At 42.9% G+C, this 18,434-nt stretch overlaps 1 long non-coding RNA gene across 1 annotated transcript; it reads right to left on the bottom strand.

Annotated features, from left to right (window-relative positions):
• Window positions 1-1,107: 1,107 nt before the first annotated feature.
• LOC308484590 lies at window positions 1,108-7,141 on the bottom strand. Its single transcript, XR_013990019.1, has 4 exons — window positions 7,037-7,141; window positions 4,651-4,680; window positions 2,838-2,864; window positions 1,108-1,141 (listed from the first exon to the last, which is right to left on the bottom strand). It is a non-coding gene; the product is annotated as an uncharacterized lncRNA (long non-coding RNA).
• Between the last annotated feature and the right edge of the window lie 11,293 nt (window positions 7,142-18,434).

The raw sequence follows: 18,434 nt of genomic DNA, 5'->3' as shown, positions 1-18,434 counted from the left end.
AGAAAATGAAAATGCAGAAACCAATGAAAAAGATCATATACTTACAGGAGATCTCTTTTTTCGAAGTCCCTTCAGGTGAAAAAGCAAAGCAACATGACCAGTTAATACAATGGCAAGCAGAGTACCACTGTGGTTGGTTTTTTCAGTCCACAAAGATAAATAATTCCTGAGTCCCCTACCCACCCATTTAAATTGTGTTTTCTTTGCAGTAAAATGGAAGGAGTGGAAATAACTATAACACTGATTCCTGAAATCTGTTAAATAGTAGGCGGAGATACTAATAATGTAGCATTTTGCAGAGACCAAACTGCTGTGGAATAGAAACAGCACTCATTGTGATGAAGACATGTCAAAATGGAAAGACCGTAGCTGCCTTTGTTCATCCCTAGTTCATACCAGGGACCTTCTTGATTCAGAACTCAGCCCTCTAGCACCGATGCCAACTATAGGGGGCCATGGGGGCCTGAGCAACCATAAAAATGTTGTGGGTGCTTGGCACCCACATTGCAGGGTCTCCAATGTGACTTCTGGTGCCTCAGGAAGCACCGGAAGTCACTTCAGAGGCCTTGAGGGGCCTCAGAGGTGAAGTCTGAAGCCTCACAAGGCTGTAGAAATTGTTCTGAGGCCTCATGAGTCTGGTGCCTCCGGTGTAATGCAAAAGAAAGAAAGAAAGAAAGAAAGAAAGAAAGAAAGAGAAAAATTAATATAAAAAATACTGCAGGAAAGAATGATTTAGCCATTATTACGTGTGGAAAACCATGACCAGGAACTTCTGATTCAGAAATTTAAAATGCAAACAGAAAAAGCACATCTACTGGTGATGCATTGTGTGTGTGTGTGTGTGTGTGTGTGTGTTTGTGTTTCCACTGTTTAAATTTATTATCCAACCCTTGCCCTAAGGTCCCAAGCTGGGTTACAACAATTTAAAATTAAGTGATTGCTCAGTCAGAATAATTATTTCAATACACACAGGCAGATTAGCAGGAGAGCTCCCACCCCTGTAATGTAGAGTTCACAATTATATTTTGCTTTTATATAGCTCTGCTTCACATGATAAAAAGATTCCAAAAATAAATGGGAACAATGGGAAATGGTTAGGAATACTCACTGGGAAAGGAGGAGAGGTAGGAAGTCCTCTTCCCTGAAATGAAGAAAGGCACAATTATATTTTGCTTTTCTATACTTTTACCTCACACAATAAATGGATTCACAGCATGAATGGACACCATGCAAGATGATTAAGAGCACACACTGGAAAAGGAGAAGGGGCAGGGAGGCCACCACCTCAAAATGTCAAAGTGTACCGGAATTTCTTTTTTGTATATTTTCTTGTCACATAATAAACTAAAGGGACCCCCATATCCAGCATAGAGGGGTGAAGTTGGTCATGCAAAATCATTGGCAATACCCACTGGCAAAGTTGTAGGACAGTCTACTCCCAGCTGAACTATCGACCTATTGGATTACTTCTCATGAATTTTCTTCATTTCCTATATTTTTTATGAAGGTGAACAGTGCATCTGAACTTTCATCAAGAGGCAATGCATTTTTAGAAATAGTAGTTCTTGAAAAAGAGAGTAACATACAAAGAGCATTAGCATGAGGAAATCTGAGGGAATCAAAATCTGAGGGAATCTGAGGGAACCAAGTCAAACAAAGGCTCCTTCTATACAGTAAGTAGAACTAACTGTATGACTTAGCTAGTTGCCAATATTAGCTTGTGGAAGTTCATTTCCCGCGCCGCCTATGAACTTGTTTTATAGTATACATTCTGATCACCAAGACAGATAACCCAGTACTGTTTGCAGCAGCTCTCTAAGTTTTGAGGCCCTGCTGCCTAAATTCCTGTCCCAGTCATTGTCCCATCATCCCCAATGAGCAAGGCCAATAGTCGGGATTATGGAAGTCAGAGTCCAACATAAGCAGTTCCAATGAGGAACCTGTTCTACGTCAGATGTTGTTGGACAATTCCCAGTAGCTGCAACCAGCATGGCTCATGCTCAGGGATAATGGGACTGAAAGCCCATCAACATCTGGAAGGCCACAAATTCCCCACTAATTGGTGTTGCATTTGGAGACACGCAAGCAAGCAAGCAAGCAAGCAAGCAAACAAACACCCTGTTACTTTTCAGCAAAACTCATTTAATTCCACCAGAACCAGTGTTTCCATTCAAGATTTGGTGGTTTGTAGATCCCAAGCGGGACATGTCTAGAATTTTCATCAACAAGATGCCAAGCATTCACTTGCATGCCTGCTTTGCATTATATAAACCCTAGTCTAATGTAAATAATTGGGAGAAAAGCAATGACAAACCTAGACAGCATCTTGCCAACAAAGGTCCATATAGTTAAAGCTATGATTTTCCCAGTAGTGATGTATGGAAGTGAGAGCTGGACCATAATGAAGGCTGATTGCCAAAGAATTGATGCTTTTGAATTATGGTGCTGGAGGAGACTCTTGAGAATCCCATGGACTGCAAGAAAATCAAATGCATCCATTCTTAAGGAAATCAGCCCTGAGTGCTCACTGGAAGGACAGATCCTGAAGCTGAGGCTCCAAAACTTTGGCCACCTCATGAGAAGAGAAGACTGCCTTGGGAAAGATGGAGGGCACAAGGAGAAGGGGACGACAGAGGACGAGATGGTTGGACAGTGTTCTCGAAGCTACAAACATGAGTCTGACCAAACTGAGGGAGGCAGTGGAAGACAGGAGTGCCTGGCGTGCTCTGGTCGATGGGGTCACGAAGAGTCGGACACGACTAAACAACTAAACAACAACAACAGTCTAATGTAAATAAAAAGAAACTCTCTACACAAAAGTAATAGGGTATACTCACTCTGGGAGGTGCCACTACACCAATAATCTAAAACAGAAAGCAAAAAAACAAATTTTTCCTCATCATATCAAATTAAATGTTCTCTCCATGAACACTCTCTTCATAGCAGTTGGGGGGGGGGCGGCGGAATTGTCAGGAAAGACTGTATTGTCGGGGGTATCCAATGCTCCTGTTCTGTCAGCACAAGGATTTATACTTGCACAGTGGAACTTTCCCCCCTCTTCTCTTGCTGTGTTCCCTCCATACCCTTCCCTAATCTGTTCTGTTTAAGCCAGCCAACCCGAACCAATTAGGTAGGGGCGGGGGGAGTTGCATTGTGCAGAATCCAAATGGAACCAGAGACTTAGCATTACTTTGGATACAAGCCATGGTTTTGACACTAAGATCTATGCTACGGGGGTTTTTATGTTTGCATTTTTCTGGAGGAGGGACTTAAGGAATTCAGAATCTGCATATTCCATTCAGTTATGCAGGAGAATTTCACTTGGTCGACTTTTAAAAGTGAACCAAAATTGATACTCACCTCCTGGACTAATACTCTGATCAGAATATAACTATATTTTGGATTTTCCACTTCTCCAAATTTGGCAATACTATTCTCAGCTTCAAAATAATAATAATTCAAAGTTCATAAAGGCTTAGGATAAAATGGGTAGCATTTCACTAAGTTTTGCTCACAGCAGACACGATGAAATGATTGAACATTATTAACTTGGGTACATTAATCTCAATGAGTCTACTTTGAGTAAAACCTAGTTGAATGCTGCCCAGTGTGTTTGGAAACGTTTGCCCTGGGATAGCACATATCCTGAAATGCACAGCTTGTGACAAAATAAATAATTAAAAGTGATTTTTCATACCAAAAATCCTGGATGGAACAGATATGTGAACGAAGACATGGGAAACATGCACGGAAGGAGACAAAGCTGTCTACCCCTCATTCTGATGAGACAGTAACCTGATCCACACTTGTGCAGAATGGAATGTAGTTATCCATTACTTTTGCAGTTAAAAAAGATTCCAACAATGGCTCTCAAAATGTACCAAAATATATTTGACCACACCATTGGTCCATCTAGCTCAGCATTGTCCACACTGACCTGGAGAAGCCAAGGGTTTGCACCCAAAGCTCTTTAAAAGTGTATGAGAATGAATAGGCCTTATACTTTGTTCCTCTAGAAACTTCAATGGGACTAGAATGCCTATTATCATTATTGCTATAATTCATGTCATTTCTATACTGCTTGATATTTTAAAGGGGGGAAAATCTCAAAGTGGTTTGCAACATATTAAAACATCAAATAAAACAATCCAGAATAAAACATTGCCAAAGAAAGCCAGATATAAAGTTCAAGGCAACATTAATAGGAAACTGAAATATTATCTTAAAGATTTCAGAGCATTACAAATGAGGTCAACTAGAGAATGTATATTTAATGCAGCAAAGTTAACAAAAAAAAAAATCTGTTGTTTTAACCTGTTTTTACATTTATGTATTTTTTAAAATAAAATAATTAATATATGCAGCTGTTTTGTGAGTGCGTGTGTAATTGGTTTGTATATGTTTTTATATTGTAAATAACATTGAAATGCCTCATGGGAAGCAATTAATAAATGAAATAAATAAAAAGCACATTTAAGAAGCATGCTATTTTCATTTCAAATGACCTATGGGTCTCAAGGATGGAGCTTCTAAGGGCTGTTGGGGGGCGTTATTTAAAAAGTAGAGAACTTGATCTCCAGTGACCAGGAAAAGGTTAGATCTACAAAGCAAGATCAATCAGTCAACATCCAAATGATCAACAATACTCACATTCACAAGGCCACACCCACTGCCAGTAGCCTAAAGTTAAAAGCAATTTGTTAGCCTATCATCATCATCAACAACATCATAATTATCACCATTATTATTATTTTGAATCTATCTGCTGCAAATCTTGCTTTCTTCACATTGGTATGCAAAGTCTGGCACTGGACACTAAGCCCATACATTTGCAAATCAAACCATGCAGTTCATATAGCCTAAGAACATAGGAATAATCCATACCTTTCAAGTGTCCCAATATCCCCAGGGCATTCCAAGAATTACAGAAGCCATCCTGGCTTCTGATTCGATCCTGGAATTTCCCTGGAATCCCATTTCCCCCCTCCAAGCTCATGGAGCTTACAGCCAGTACTGGCACTTGCCTTGGTTCTGCACTCTTGCACAAGTCAGCTAGCTCCCGTGAAAGCACAGCACCCAAAGACGTGCATCCCAATTTCCATAAGGGGAATGTTGGAGGGTGTGAGAGTCCTGCTTTCCTAAGCCTGGTGCTCTTCAATTCCCATCAGCCCCCCAGCCAGCAAGGCCAATGGTCGGAGAATGATGGCAGCTGCAGTTCAACAGTCTCTACTCATTAGGCCAAAGCTCTCTCCTGCCATTGCTGCCTAGCATCCAGTAGACAATGGCATCCGTAGTGGCAAAAAGGGTGGCACAGGCAGAGTGTTGTTGCTCACCTGGCTTCCTTATGCTGCATGTCACTTCTGGTTACAGAGAGGTGGAGGGGGAAGGCAAAAGGGAGCTGCACCCACTCAGGGCCGTCTTACCCATAGGCACGAGGGGTGCGGGGCACCTGGGCGCGGGGCTCTCAGGGGTGCCAGGCTGAGAGTCTGGGGCCCGAGAGTTGAGTCCGGGGAAGAGCCCACCCATCGGTCGGAGCGCTGTGGCAGGCTCTTCTGCTGCGGGCAGCTCTGTGCTGTGAGTTTGGGGGTGACCAAGCCAGCGAGACTCTGAGGTGGCCGGCTGGCTCTGGCCTCCTGCGCTCCTGGGATTGAGCAACCTGGGGGGGGGCGCGCACAGGGCGGATCTTTGCACCCCGGCCCCGCATATGCATAAGACAGTCCTGCACCCACTGCTGCAGCTGTGCCATGCCAAGCTCCCCACCGCCATGTCTCTGCGCAAATGAACCACCCATAAACATTAACTTCATCTTGCTGGGATTGAGCTTCATTTACTAATCCCTCATCCAGTCCATCACTGAGCCCAAGCTTCATCAATAGCACTTCCACTGCCTCATCTGAAGCTAATGAAAAGGAGAATCAGAGCTGGGTGTCACCAGCCTACTGATACTACCTCTCACCAAACCTCTGGATTATCTAGTTCAGTGGTTTCATGTAGATGTTAGTCAACATGAGAGACAGGATGAAAGCCTCCGGTAGCCAAAATACTTCAGGACCAACCAGTAGTTTTCCTGCATGGCTTTCTGGAAACAGACACCCAGGTATGAGCAGAAACACTAGATCATAATACCCCATATCCCAGATAGCTGGTGCAGAAGTGAAGCACGTGAACGTAAGCAGGTATTCGCTTGGTGTTAAATAAGGATCAGGCAGACACAGCAATGGAGAATAAGAAGGTGAGGTTTATTGCCAGGCAATAAGGACCCGGTTTGGAATCTCTTCCAAAAGGAACTGGGACCCCGATTGACAGAAATCCAGACGTCTTTATACCTGAGCAGATCACAGCAAATCATAGATCATGAGACAACCATGAGGGACTCACGATATTGTCAGTGAAAATTAGCCAATAAGCAAGCTTCTTGCCACGCTACCAGCTCCTGGTCAAGCACTGGTCAAGCACGGAGTTCTAGTTCTGCTTTCCGTTGCTTGCAGTGACGCTCTGTCTAACCTCTCCCCTAGTTATGACAGGACAGGGAGTTTTGGAGATTTTGTGGTTTTGCTCTTCCTGTTCTGTGGATTAATTTAGCCTGTATCTGAGGGGATTTTGTACCAGTATCTCTGATTCACGTCTTCCCCTTGTCCAGGGTACACGGATGTTTGTAGGGGAAAGGTCGGCTCCTAACTTTGCTGTTTCAAGCAGTTTGCAGTTAGCTAAGGCACAGCTTCCCTTTGATTCAAAATGGATTATAAAATACTGTAAACCCTGATTATGTGTGAGCATATATGAATATATTGATTACTGATAACTGATTATATAGATAGCATAGGGGTAGCCCTTCTTCCTTGCCTCAGAAGGTCAAATACTACACATAGCCCCTGAAAGGTCTAGAAGAATTAGCAAGGTCACTGTCCTTCTCCCAGTATGGATCTGTTAAGGTGTCCAAGGCTGTTTTGGTGCAAAACCTAGACAAAACTGTATACAACTGTATCCAGAAAATGGAGGAAGAGCTTTCCACAGAAATATAATATGAAATACTTACCACTGTAGTCTGGAATCTAGCAACGCCACCTGCCTAAAACAGAAAGCAAGAAGTCATTCTCTGAAGACGAATCAGAATCAGTGTTCATGTTCTATTTGCAGAAGGCTTGATGTGTATGCAATGAATATACAATACACTGAAGAGAGATAGAAGGATAGATATTTGCATCAGCCACTGGCCTTTGCAATATGAGGTGGAAATACAAACATGTACAAACAACTAAGTAGGTAAAATTACCAAAATAAATCAAAACACCAGTCACTGCAATACGTGTATAAACATAAGAATACTACTAAGCAAATTACCAAACTCCACTGCAATTTAAAACTCAGGATATTGTTGTGTCCCTTATTTTAAAGGCAGTTTATTTATTTGATTAATATTTTGGAAACAACATTCATATATTGCTTTAAAAAAAATCAGAGTGGTTTTCAACCATTGTGCATAAAAACCATACATACATACTAAGAATTTTGAAGTTTTTACTGTCTCTGCCTTGTATTGATCTTCAAAGAGAAAATTCACATAATAGTTGCTAAATGCCCTGGCGGAGACATTAATGGTGGAGTTATTTCACCATTTGCATGAATCCCTGTACAAAGAGCAAAACAACAATATATGAATCACTGGGCACTGCTGTCTCCACCTGGACATTTCTGATATTGTAGTAGGATTCTCCTATAACAACCCTCAGGTACTGCTGAAGGAAGCACATTCTCTAGGGTACTTGAAGAGAAAGATCATTGTGGCAGAAAGGTGTTGCATGTCTCCTTTCAAAGCAGAAGTCACCTTACCGCAATGCTTTCCTGTGGGCAAAGGAGAAAGAGGAGAAGAATAGTAACCACAATCTGGGGAGTCATCTTGGCTTCTCCTTGGAAGTCTGTAAACTCTCTGGTGTGAGGCCTGGGTACCTTCAGCTGCTCTATTTATGGCTTGGCTCTTTCCAGAAATTGCAGCCCAGGCTGCTCAGTGTAAAAGCTCCATTGTCAAGAGGACCAATCTCTTTAGGAATGAGGAAAGCATAACTTATCAGAAATCACCATCAAATAGAAAGGTGTTGTAGATCTCAAAGACAGGGACCAACGGGGTGGCAAACAATAATGCATTATTATCCAGCAAGCAAGTATTAATCATCAGCTAAGCCAAGTTGCTCAGCTTGACCTTTTTCCAGGTATTTGCAATGAGGTAAGTGCATGGTCCATACACACAACATCCCCTCTTCGTAGTACAATTGAGGATTCTCTTGCAGAGATGGAAAGGCTTGTGGAGGTAAAACTGCAGACAACTGTGCTGTGTCAGGAAACTAGAAATAAGCAGGCAAGAAGCAGGGTAAGCAGTTGTAAATAGGGCCCCTTGATTAACTATCCCTTAAGAATTTCTGAAGTGCCTAAGGGAAATGAGACCATGGGCAAGAACTGTACAAATCTTCTTTAAGGTTCCTAAGCCTGTTGTGACAGGGCAATCCCTTGTCAAGCTAATGTCAAGTAAACAGTGTGAACTTAGCTGACTACCGTAGCTTCTTTGTGTGGTGGGCATGACCTTTGGAGCCTAATTCATACTGTAGTGCCAAGTAGGAGTGACTCACAGTGGGAACTGAATCATTTGGTTCATTGGTTTTGGTCACTTGGCAGCTGGGTCATGGATGGGAAGAGGTGGACACCAATAGTGAGATCCCTGAATCTTCCACCAAAGTATCCTGGGGACAGGATGGGACTTTTCTGTGGTTGCTCCCCATTTGTGGACTGCTCTCCCCAGGGAGGTTTGGCTGGCAGCTTCATTTAAGCTGCTCTTATGAAGGGTCAATACAGTCTAGGAATATGCCCAGAAATCAATTATTTGATATATTGTATAGATATTAAAAGGGATTCACTTGGAATTGGTCTTTGTCATAGCAAGTCCCATGAGTTAAAAGAATTCCCTCCAGAGAGGTCATTGCAACTGGAAATGGCATTTCACCTCCTCAGGAGACTGAAGCACTGGAAATTTTTATTCTGACTGAATAATCGCTGCTATAAGCTCTGCAAACCGATTTAGGTGATTTGCTATAAGTTTGCCGAAAGATTTGTGGGGAGTACTATGCACTCTCTAATGATTTGGAAACTTCAGCTGGCGCAGAATTCAGTGGTCAGGTTGCTCACTGGGGCAAGATGGTTTAAGCTTATTTCACCAATCCTGATCAGACTGCACTGGGCCTCTCCATATGAACCTACCTGGACCCTGAGACCATCCTCTGAGGCCCTTCATCATGTGGCTCCTCCACAAGAGGGTGGCAACATGAGAATGGGCCTTTCCCCCATTTGTGGAATGTTCTCCCCAGCGAGGTTCAGCTGGCACCTTCATTATACCATACCCTCCAACATTAATCCAGTGAAGGTTGGCGGTTCGAATCTCTGCGATGGGGTGAGCTCCCGTTGCTCGGTCCCAGCTCCTGCCAACCTAGCAGTTCGAAAGCACGTCAAAGTGCAAGTAGATAAATAGGTACTGCTCCAGCAGGAAGGTAAACGGCATTTCCGTGCACTGCTCTGGTTCACTAGAAGCGGATTAGTCATGCTGGCCACATGACCCGGAAGCTGTCTGTGGACTAACAGCAACTCCCTCGGCCACTAAAGCGAGATGAGCACCAAAACCTCAGAGTCGTCCGCGACTGGACCTAATGGTCAGGGGTCCCTTTACCTTTACCTTTTAAAGAAAAGTGAGACAATCAAATCAGAAACTGGGATGGGTTCTGTGATTCTAGGACTGTCCCTGGCAAATGGGGACACTTGCGGGGTATGTTATATACTTTTATGCACCAGGTAAAAAACTTCCTTTTAATCATGCCTTTGGCTGATTGACATCCGATGCCCTTTTAAATGTTTTGTGCAAGTGGAGATTATTGGGTAATCTTTGTTCCTATATTTATTATGTATTTTGTGTTTTTAATATTGTGATTTTATGTTATGGACTGCCCTGAGATCTATGGGTATAGAGCGGGTGTAATAATATAGGACGGGAATAATAATAATAATAATAATAATAATAATAATAATAATAATATTTTACATGTGGTTTGCAAGTAAGATTTGTGTGCAGAATAATGGAAATGTAATAATATCATATAAAAATGTGTCTCCTGATTTAGGTAAGCCACAGTTTGATTCTCTTCAGGATAGAATAGTCATGGCACACAGGAAACTACTTTATACTGAGTCACTCCACTGGCCCTATTTAGCTCACAATTGTTGACATTGACTGGTAGCTTCTCTCCAGAATTTCAGACAGGGGTCTTGCACAGCTCTACCTGGAAATGCAACGGGTTGACGCTGGGTTCTTCTGTATGCAAGAAAGTTGCATGGGGCATGCTGCCTTGCAACTCAGCCCGTTGCAGGTGAGACATGCAGAATTCAGAACTGGATGTAAACCAAAACATTTCTGGTATATTTGTATCCAGGTATTTGTTTATTTATTTATTTTTAAGTTGCAGGGTTTTAGCAGAGAGGTATGGGATATGCACTGATTGGAAGTGAGCAGCATGTTCCAAACATGTGCAGGATCAGACAGCTCTGAAAGTGGGATTGACAATGGCCACCTCAATAGCATCTCAGCCACAAATCATCATGAATGCATAACACAAAGGATGGAGCCTGTATGCCACAAATATTCCAGTTCATTCTTGTTCCACTTTTGCTGCCCTATAGTCCCTGGGGCCTGCAATAATGTGGTAGCACTGGGAGCAAACTAAATCACCACGAATGCACCAAGAACCATAGGTGTGTGCAGCACATTTCATTAGAGTGTGTACCCAGGGTAGAAGTAAAAAGGGGATGGAAACTAGCAAAACAACCATGACAAAAGTAGCCTAGAAGCCAAGAGAGATTTTTTCCTGCAGGGAATAAGACCCGTGCCAATGCAATCAGAGGCAGAGCATTCTCTTCCTTGCTTGTGTGCCACAAAAACAGTCTCTCACTCCCACAGATCTCTCTCCACCAAAGGTGGTGAGCAGAGGCTGAAGGAGACAAGCAGGAGAAAAGGCTGGTATGGATCTGCAGCTTCTGCTTACAGGTGAGTCCCTCCTTCATGTTGCTGCTGCTGGAGCCAGTTACTCCTTCATTGCTTCCAGAGAAAGATTCAGGTAGAAGCTGCAGATCTATTTCAGCCTCTTTATTCTCTCTCTCTCTCTCTCTCTCTCTCTCTCTCTCTCGGCTTTCCTTGATTTCTGTTCTTTTAAAACATTAGGGTGTGCCTGGTCATATCCTGCACATAAGCATCTGATTGGCCACTGTGAGAACAGGATGCTGGACTTGACGGATCTGGTCTGATCCAATGGGACACTTAGTTGACAAACCAAGGACAGTCACAGAGTTTTAGTGATAGTGGGTTTGCTTTTGAAATAGACCACAGATTCAGTGTGCCACTAGTGGGCAGCCACCCCTGTATATGATAGCTGACAACATGCTGCCCTCTAGTGGCACACTGAATCTGCCACCCGAGGCAGCCACCTATCCAATAGGAGGGCTGGCCTTTCGTTGTTGTTCTATGTGTCACATTACATTCTTTCTCCCCCTCATTTCTCACGATTTTCGGTTTCAGATTTGACGCTAGCAACTTCATTAATGTCTAAAGTTCTCAAGACACAGAAGGGACCATCACTCTTGGCTCTGTTTCCAGTCCTCAGTGTATAAGTGTCATTGCCCTTGTAGCCAAGCACCACCCAGGTATCAGAGGGAGGTATTGGGGAGCTTGGAGGGGGCGTTCTTGGGGAGATCTAGAAACATCAACTTGATGACTGAGAATGCTCAATACCCATTCTGGCCTTTAAATCAGGGGTGGGATAAAGGCTGAAGAAGGGGAATGGAATGACTGGAATTCTGAACACCACCACTTCAAACTGAGATCCTGCATGTATCATATATGCCTTCTGTGGGCATCTGTCCATGTTACATGTTGCATGTTATCCAAAAGAAGAAAGGAAATACTCAGGGCCCAACAAAAACTGAATGGGGCACCTGTGATCAGGTATCCTATTTAGCAGCCGATGGTTAGGTTGGATCAAATGTTCCTTCTGTCATTTTGTCTCAGTGAGCAACATGCATCCTTTAATTATCCAATTTTTTTACTGCTCTGAAAAAATTATCCTGACCCTTATCACCATCGTGGTGCAAATCAATGATACAACAATCACTTCAGGCAGCATCATTATTCAATCCAGTGTTGCAGTATTAAACGGTGGGATGAAGTCATTGTGTGCTCCGATTCCTGAACAGGTGGAGTCCTGTGATCTTTCTACCTCATAACAGCCCTCTATTTCAAAGGCGAGAAAATCAGTTACAGAATTTATCTAAATTGCACTAGAATGATTAGTGATTTCTGGCTTCACTTGATTGGCTTTGGAGTGGAAGGCGCAGGAGCAAGAAGTCTTCATCAGTCTGGCCCAGAAACGTAGGTAGTTCCAGTCCATTATACAACTGGAAAGAAGAAAGTAATGTCATGTATTGGTTGGATGCAGAAGAATAGTGGTAAGAACCTGCTGGGGAACCCTTGAAGGAAGAGGGCTCAGAGCCCAGAGGGTGGTGGTGGGACAATGATGTGTGGTCAGAGGGAGAAGAATAGGAAAATGCAGTTTCTGAAGCTGAAGGAATAACAGTGAGTTGGGAGAGCATTTGGAAAGAGCAGTTCAAAATCAGAGGCAGAAGCCGAAGAAAGGTGGGAGGAGATAGGTCAAAAGGCAGAGATGATTAAGACGGGTGAAGAGGCATGGGGGTCTCACATTCTTGCTGTGATTCCTCCCCATTCATCTCCCAGAACCAGTAGAGACATGAAGTGGGAGGAGCAAAGACAGGCATGCAGGCACAGTCTCAGATTGCTTGGGCGAAAACCCTGGAGAGGAGGGAACTTAGGCAGCTGTGGGGGGCAGGGGCCTTCAGTATCAGCAACTGCTTCATGGGGGGGGGGGGCAAGATGTACTGGAGATGAGTTGCTGTGATCATTAGGAATGACAGTCCTCCAGGTCTGTGCCTATTGGGTTTTTGCCAATCAAAAGTCAACTCCAGTATGCACAGTGTGGTTTGCTTCTATCTCGCTTCTGACAGTAAATAATATAAATCAACCCAAACATTCCCCAAGACCTTACTCCACAGGGCATGGAACCTGCCAATGTTCTTAAACCCCAATCTCCATCAGCTTTGCCAGCAAGGCTAATGGTCAAGAAAGATGGGAGCTACCATCCAACAATATCTTGGTGGCAACAGGTTTCCCAATCCTGCACCAGGTGGCATTGAGCTGAAGGTAAGCACATTTAGGTCTCATTGAATACAAGGCACATGCTTAATTCTCCCATCAAACTAGACGGAAATGGTTGAATTTTGCCCGGGGTCCACTTCCACAACTATGACTACAGTCATCTTAATTTTATGAGTTTCTAAAGTATCAACTATCTCAAGTGTACGGTTTGACCTGCTATGCCATTTCATGAGATATCAAAAGTCACTTTTATAGTAAATAAAACATGGCTTTACCCTTGCATATTCAAACATACCTGGGAGCACGTTCTCTTGAGCTTCTTGGGACTTCCTCCCAAGTAAACCTATGCAGGATTGCCAACTTCCTCTAACACAGGGATTGGGGACCTGTGGCCCTGCAAAGGTCGCTCCACACCAACTCCTATCAACCTCAACCAACGTGGACAGGGATCAAGAAGGATCAGAACTGCAATCCAGCAATATCTGGTGGGGCACAGGTTTCCCATCCCTGCCTTAATAGAGTAGGCACATATTCAGAGGGAAATGAATTAGGGCTGTTCCTCGTCTGTCTGCTGCTCTGTGCAATTGCATCGTTTCTCAGGGTTCCAGCCCCTGACTGGTATCACAGGAAGAGCAGCTTTAACTCTCCAGCTTATTATCAGAGTGGAGTAAGTTTTCTAGTCAGCAGATATGATAGCTTCTCTACAAACAAGAATGTATTTCACACAGGGGAGGCGCCCAGAAAAGGTAATCCTGTCCCCTGAAGTAATTCGGTCCCCCCATGACTCTACTGCATGATTTTGCTAATGGCACAGATTAACCATATGTAGATTATGTACACAGAAATACTTACAGATCTTTACTCAGGTAGACTGTTGTTTATAAAAGAAGCAAAAGACACAAGTTATTTGTCTGCTTTCTTAGTGCACTAGTGAAGTCAACTCACTAAATGAATGCCAAACAGGTATTTCATTGAAAGGAAAGAGAGGCTACCAGAAGAATGCATTATGGGATGTGGAACAGTCTGCTAAAGGCTGGAATAATATCTCTTACAGCACCTATTGTTATAATCAGCACCCTAGGAATTTAAAGAGGCACGATCCAACTTCAGCCTTGCAATCTAATCAAACACAAAACACAGGGGAAATGACTCAGGAGAGGAGAAGAACATTCCAAGAAGGAAATTTTTAAAATGGGTCAAGATTGGCAGATGGGAAGGACATTCCGCACCCTGTTGTTACGTATACTTTAATTACCTAACTAATACAGTCATTTTTAAAGAATCCAACTTCAGCCTTGCAATCTAATCAAACACAAAACACAGGGGAAATGACTCAGGAGAGGAGAAGAACATTCCAAGAAGGAAATTTTTAAAATGGGTCAAGATTGGCAGATGGGAAGGACATTCCGCACCCTGTTGTTACGTATACTTTAATTACCTAACTAATACAGTCGTTTTTAAAGAATCAAAGAATAGCATGACTTAATGTTTGCTTTTTTGTAGGTGCTTTGTGATACACTGGGCTCAAGTTGAGGCACACTTTCAGCCAGATCATAAGGACTACAAGTCCTCCACTGATGGGCCAGTTTTTTCTACAGGCAAGAGAATATTTCACATGGGAAAAATATTTCTTTACAAAATCCATCACCTTGCCTCCATGTAGGTAGGAGCTTGCCACTAGTACTAGCAACTGATGTATCGGGTTTTTTAGATTCAATGCCAGATTTTCATCCATTCTGTCACAAGACAATTCTGTCTCATTTTTGTAGAATTAAAGACACACACACACACACACACACACACACACACACACACGCACCAATCACATTTAAACTGTACACATGTGTGTGCCTGTTATATGTAATATTTGCTTTTCACTGAGATTCCCCCTTAAATATTTTTGTATACATTTCCCCATAAAATATCCATTTTTGTTGCAAAACTATACCACAACAAAATAACATAATCCGAGGGGCATCTGTGCTGTCATCCACATATAAATCTAGGATTGGCAAATCAGATCAGTTTGCTTTAAAATGCAAGCAGAACACATTTCTCCTCCATCCCTACTTCTACCACATGACTTTGCTGAAGGAACAGAGCAGCCTTAAGTTGAGAATCCTCATACTTACAGATCTTCTCTTCCGTTTAACCTTAGTGAAATAAGAGAAGGCATAAGTTATGTCTATGTATGTTGTCTTTTTCATAGGGGCTTCTAGACTATTGCAGGTTTGCAGCTGTGATCCAATTGCATGCCATCAAATTCAAGATGTGCGAAAAGGTGAAATTGGGCTCTTCTGCAACAAATACACTTCCAATCAACATACACTTAACAGAACTACAATTCCCACAGTTCCCTGGGAAGAGGGATTGACTGTTAAACCACTCTGCCAGTTGCAGCTCTGTGATGGGAATATGGGTCTCCTTGCAACTCTCAGCACCTTAAAAAAAACAAACCTACAGCTCCCAGAATCCTTGACTGTTTAAATTGGTACAATACACTGTCTAGAAGTATTACAACACTTTAAACCAGGCATGTCCAAGTCAGTTCTGAGGGTGTAATTTGGCCCCGTGGCAGTAGATGTCCTGAGGCAAAATCCTAAAAAAAAGCTCAGCAACTTCAATCCGAAAACAAACTCAACAGCTTTGGGGTTAAATCCTTTAAAAAGCTCAACAACTTTGGGCAGCCCTAACGCATGTTCAGTTCATCAAATCTGGCCCTCTTTGAAAAAAGTTTGGGCACCCCTGCTTTTCCCAAAGAAACGTTGTCGTATGTTAAGGGTGCTGAGAGTTGTTAGGAGACCCCCATTTCCCTCACAGAGCTACAATTCCAAGAGTGCTGTAACAATCAACCTCTCTTCCCAGGGAACTTTGGAAACTATTGCTCTCATGACTGTTCAAACTGGTATGATAGTGCTTTAAATATATTGTTGCTGAAGTCGCTTGAACCCCAGCTCTCCACAAACAAAAGAGAATAACTGCTCAACCAACAGACGAGAACTTTGTAACATTCTGCAAGCAAATCAGGGGGGGATGTTCAATGAATAGGTCACCTGGAAACAACTGTAGCTTCAGACGTAGCGGCATACATACTAGTGAGTAGACAGAAAGTATGCCTTGAAGGACAAGAGAAGCCACTTAGCTATCAGGTACATGTGAAAATTTATGGGATGCGGGTGGCGCTGTGGGTTAAACCTCAGCGCCTAGGACTTGCCGATCGCATGGTCGGCGGTTCGAATCCCTGCGGCGGGGTGCGCTCCCACTGCTCGGTCCCAGCGCCTGCCAACCTAGCAGTTCGAAAGCACCCCCGGGTGCAAGTAGATAAATAGGGACCGCTTACTAGTGGGAAGGTAAACGGCGTTTCCGTGTGCTGCTCTGGTGCCGGTTCGCCGGAGCAGCTTCGTCATGCTGGCCACATGACCCGGAAGTGTCTGCGGACAGCGCTGGCTCCCGGCCTTTAGAGTGAGATGAGCGCATAACCTTAGAGTCTATCAAGACTGGCCTGTTCGGGCAGGGGTACCTTTACCTTTACCTTACATGTGAAAATATTAGGGGATTTGCTACACTCCCCACTAAATTATATAGAGATGAATGAATGTAGGAAGTTACTTGCTGTAGCCATTTCCGTGAAAGATAAATATCCCACATGATGAATATCAAGTGAATTGCTTGAGACACCGCTCCACTTGCACAAACAAGTTTTGCTGCTATACAGACCATGCCACCAGCTAGGGAACTTTGGTTTCAGTTTACCCATCTGGTTTTCTGCACTTCCAAAAAGCCAGCCAATATCAACAAACTTAGATGGTTTGAATGCTCAGATACATTACCATCTGTGCTGTCACTTAAATAGAAATACTTACATGAGCTCCACCGATTCCAGCAGTCAGCTAAAAATGCAGAAGCAAATTGTTACTTCCTTTGCTTAAAAAAGAAGAAAGTAAAGAAAAACATTTATTTCAGAAAGTTTGGCAAAGGTTGTTTTTATTCTGGATCACCAGTGGTCAGCACGCTTCATTCAGTCAGTCCGCTGCCTGTCTGTATTAAATATACATATTGATTTTAAAGTCTGATGAGGTGCAAACAAGGCTTGAGTGTTTGGGGACTCCTCATCTAAGAGATTCTCAATCTATCTTGCCAATGCAAAAAATAATTAGCAAAATATAAACAAACCATTGGCACAGTAGAAAGGACGTGAAATGTCAAAGTGCACAAAGTGTTTGCTTGCTAGCTAGCTTGCTTGCTTGTTTTTTTCTTTCACATAGCAACAAATGGAACCTCAATATAAAACAGGAAAATTGCCCATTATTATCAAGACAAACACAGCAATTTTACAGTAAGATCCACTGTCATGTGCAAGCTTAGGATCTAGCTCAGGCAGTGTTGTACCAACATCCTCAGCTCATTCAGAGATCTACTACTATATCTCTTTCATCTTGGGATAGCCAGGACCCCATATCCTCCAACATGTTGAAGCCAAAATCTAGGACACAATCTTTCTGGATGCCATCTTCCTGGTTTTTTTATCACAAGAGTACAAAGGTCAGTTTGTTTGTCATGAACTTGTGTGATCTTGCGCCTTGGTTCCTCTCCAAACAGAAAAGTTATTTGGGGGGGCACAGTGCCCATAAATGTGAATTTGGGGGTGTAGTGTGATATTCTCACCCCCCAAGCACTTTTTAAAAGGGGATATCGTGCTGCAAAATCGTTAAATATGACATCAACCAAAATGGCCACAGTTCTCTTGCATTAAATAACGGGGTGCCTCAGCTTATCCAGGGCACTTGCGAGTATTGCATCTTGCTTGCTGAATGTATAGCAGGGCAGAAAGTGCTCCTGATCTAAAAGATCTTAATCTATATTGCCATTGCAAAATATGTAGAAAACATAAACAAAACCATGTGAATACTCACTGTCGAAATAGCAGCATCCTGAAATGTCAAAGTGCACAGTTATTTCATGTTTGGTTGTTAGGTTATTTACTTCACATTGTAACAAATGGAACCTCAGTATAAAATGAGAAAATCACCCATTATTATCCAGACAAACACAGCAATTTTACAGTAAGATCCCCTGAGAAGAGCAAGCTTAGGATCCGCTGAGGCAAAAAGTTACTGGTTGAGCAGTGATGCACTAATGTAACTCCCCATCCTCAGCGCTGTCCAAACTTTGCTACTAC

The sequence above is a fragment of the Podarcis pityusensis genome, assembly GCF_964106645.2.
Source record: "Podarcis pityusensis genome assembly, chromosome: 8".
Lineage (NCBI taxonomy): Eukaryota > Metazoa > Chordata > Lepidosauria > Squamata > Lacertidae > Podarcis > Podarcis pityusensis.
This window is presented reverse-complemented; position numbering and strand designations above follow the sequence as displayed.